At 29.6% G+C, this 3793-nt stretch overlaps 1 long non-coding RNA gene across 2 annotated transcripts; it reads left to right on the top strand.

The window, feature by feature from the left end:
* The first annotated feature begins 245 nt into the window (after positions 1 to 245).
* Positions 246 to 1561, top strand: LOC107022707. Of its 2 annotated transcripts, XR_003578866.1 has the most exons (3): positions 246 to 516; positions 862 to 931; positions 1376 to 1561. It is a non-coding gene; the product is annotated as an uncharacterized LOC107022707 (long non-coding RNA). The 2 variants fall into 2 exon arrangements; XR_001457136.2 differs by lacking the exon at positions 1376 to 1561 and having other exon boundaries at positions 247 to 516; positions 862 to 1293.
* The last annotated feature ends 2232 nt before the right edge of the window (positions 1562 to 3793 follow it).

Raw genomic sequence — 3793 nt, 5'->3', positions numbered from 1 at the left:
TATATGAAAATTATTAAAGTTTTTATTTCGTAGAGGGGCAAAATCGTAATTCGACTTTTCACTTTGGAGCTTCTCACTTATAATAATATATGGTGATGATTTTCCCTTACCATCCTACTTTGGGAACATATTTTCCCTTGTACAATTGAGTTATCATGTCACCATTTTTATAAGCATACGTTGCTCTATGTGTGTATATATTTATTATAATAAAAAAATTACTTTCTATTTAGTATTATATTTGACCCATTTAGAAAAATCCTGCCCAACCATTAACCCTGTTCTAATTCTCACATTCTCATCACTTTACCCATTAAAAAACAAATAATACAGAGTCAACGCTCTTCAATTTTCTCTCAGTCGCTTGTAATAATCTCTTAGAAGAAGTCCCAGAGATAAGATCATTGAGAAGCAAAACTGTGTGTGGAAATAAGCAAGTCAATTAGCGCGAGAAAAGAAAAAATAACGACACCTCCGTGATAGTGTCGTCCTTGTCATCTGAGGTCTTGCACAGAGGTTTAGCGACACCTCAATCAATTCCCTTCTTGATATAGAGACCTAGTAACATATCATGTTATTTTTTTTTTGTACATTAGTTGGTCTTTTCTGTCTCTATCCAGTAGTTTGGTGTTGGTTTTTGTGATTTTGTTTTCTGGTTTTTTTGTGAGGTATTTAGTTTCATCTGCTATGCGTTTTGCTTCTTCCATTAGCTTCTTATTTTGCTTATGCAGGTTAGCTTGGTATTGTTTATGTAAATATGACATACCTTTGTGCATGAAAATACAAAAGAAACACCAATTTGTGTATGATATTTTACAGAAAAATTAGTGTAATTTATTTATATTGAATGTTCAACTTCAGGCTGCTGCTGCAATTTGGTCCAGCAATGGCTTCAGAGAAGAAATTGAGCAACCCCATGAGGGACATCAAGGTTCAGAAGCTTGTCCTCAATTGTCTCTGTATTATCTTTGTTTTAATGGGTAAAGTGATATGACAGAATAGGTACTAGGATCGGGTTAATGGTTGGGTGAGATTTTACTAAATGGGTCGAATATAATATTAAATAGAAAGTAGTTTTTCTATTATAATGAATGTATATACACATGGAGCCACGTAGGCTTATAGAAATAGTGACATGATAACTTAACGTTACAAGGAAAAATGTGTGCCTAAAGCAGGATGGTAAGGGCAAATATATCAAAAAAGTATAGCGAATGGTAAATATGACTCTTTTCTAAGGGTACAAGGGCAAATATGACCCTTTTTCGTATTTATAAACAACTAATTTTTCGACACGTGTTTTGCACGTGATTATCAATTCATAAAATTTGTGCAAAGCTTTGAATAATAATTTTTGCACAAAATAATATTGCAGATTCTTTTGTGAAGTTTAATGCGGATGATCATATATATCACTTATTCGGACGAACCTATGAAGATTGTCGATGAAAAATTTTATTAGTTAAATGCAAATATGTATATACTTATTCCAATTTGATGAGGTTCAATCATGTAATTAGTCGTATCTCACTAATATTACCTTATAGATATTTGTTGCGTATTTTTCTTGTCATGTAACTAGATGTGTTGTGCACGTGTATTCCACTTAATTTATTTAAATGTCATATTAAATAAATATAACTTCGATTCATTTCATCAGGCTGGTTCACGTCATTGATCATGATATCCTCAAAACTGAGCAATCAAAAAGAAATAACATCACATTTTGTATCATAGAAAAATAAAAGATCATTCTAGAAATTTCATTAACCTTTCTCCGCTATAAAAGTTGGTCAGTTCACCAGTTGGAGAAAACATTATTAGTGCAATATATGTATCACATAAAACCCCCAACTCACTCATTTGACTTCTTAACAATGCTATTCTTGCGCTTTAAATAGAACTGTTTACGCGATTCTGAATCATCAATTTTCTTCATCACAACCTTATTGCGACCCATGAAATTAAATGATGCAAATTATTAGAATTGGAAGTTAGATGCAATGTTGCTCTTCAATGAATTCAGATATATACAGATCAACCGAAAGAAAAAGGAAAAAATAGCTCAAAGAATTTAATGTTAGTCTTAAGTTAAAGAAATTAATATGATACGATCTAATAGACAATCAGATATTTTTATTTGAGAAGAAAATGACTTTCTGTTCTAATCTTCAGTCAATATTAGTGTTGTTCTACATATTCACACAATTTATGAACAAAAACTTGTGGGCGGTAACTTGTTGAGTTGACAATACTAGTAACTCCTATGTTCCTTGTTTCATATAATGATTTTAGACAAGTCCTATTTATCTTTTTCCTAGACTTTTAAAGGCCATATGATATAATTTTAGTAAGCTAAGAACAAGGAGTATGGGAAAATCACATTTAACAATGCTAAAATAATCTCTCTGTACCAATTTATATGACACTTTTCATTTTTTGAGAGAAATAATTTAAGTTTAATCTGAAATGCGCACAAGAAATCTTCAAATTTTTAAATGAAATTTATATATTCATAAACTACTGGTTTTTCGACACGTATGTTGCACGTGATTATCAATTCAACAAATTTAAGTGACGATTTGAATGTTAAGCATTGCACAAAATAATATTGTAGTTTTTTGTGAATGTTCAATGTGGATCATCATATATATCTCGTATTCAGACGAACCTTTGAAGATAGACAATCAAAATCATTTTACTTAAATGCAATAACTTATATTTTATTACAACTTAATGAGGTTCAATCATGTAATTAGTCGTATCTCACCAATATTAACTTATACAGACGAACCTTTGAAGATAGACAATGAAAATCATTTTACTTAAATGCAATAATGTATATTTTATTTCAACTTAATGAGGTTCAATTATGTAATTAGTCGTATCTCACCAATATTAACTTATAGACGATATTTTGTTGCATAATTTTTTGTCCTCTAACCAGATGTGTCATGCAGGTATATTCCACTTATAATCTATTTAGATGTCATATGAACATGTGTAGAACAACTTAAATTTTATTTTTTAGAACTATTTATGTATATTAATTTTTATGTGTGTGTGCACGCACACATGTGTGCATGAACGTGTGCGCATGCTTGCATTACTTAAAATATATATCTCATAAAATTATATATTAAATAAATAATAAAAATTAAATTAAAACAGACTTTAACTGGCGTTACTAAAAGTCATATGAACCTTTCTTTGTCGAAAAGATTGACATATTAAGAAATAGTAAATTAGTTAAACAAAAGGGCAATGTTTACGTAGTAATAACTATTTTGAAGTAAATTCTTGACAATCTAAATCAAATAAGTGACATTGATAAATAAAGTCATTATTTTGTTTTGAGCATCAAAAATCAATGGTGAAAATTCTCTTACTCTTGAGAAATTTAATAATTTCGGGGAAATATATTCAAAAATATATATTTACATCACTAGAGAACTTGTTGACAAAAACAAATGCCGTTATACTACAATATAAATTGAACTAATACAAACTTCAACTGGAGTTATTACATGTCATATGTATGAACATATTTCTTCATTGAAAATGTCGAAATATTAAGAAATAATAAATAAGTAAAACAAAAGAGCAATGTTTATCTAGAAATAAATACGGAAAAGGGCCTAAAATATCCTTAAAGTATTGTAAATGGTACAAAATTACCCTTTATCCACCTATTGGCTCCAAAATGCCCTTTTCATCCACCTATTGGCTCCAAAATATCCTTGTCATCCACCTTTGAGTTTAAAATTGGCCACTTATTTAACGATTTTAAATT

Source organism: Solanum pennellii, chromosome 6 (assembly GCF_001406875.1).
Source record: "Solanum pennellii chromosome 6, SPENNV200".
Lineage (NCBI taxonomy): Eukaryota > Viridiplantae > Streptophyta > Magnoliopsida > Solanales > Solanaceae > Solanum > Solanum pennellii.
This window is presented reverse-complemented; position numbering and strand designations above follow the sequence as displayed.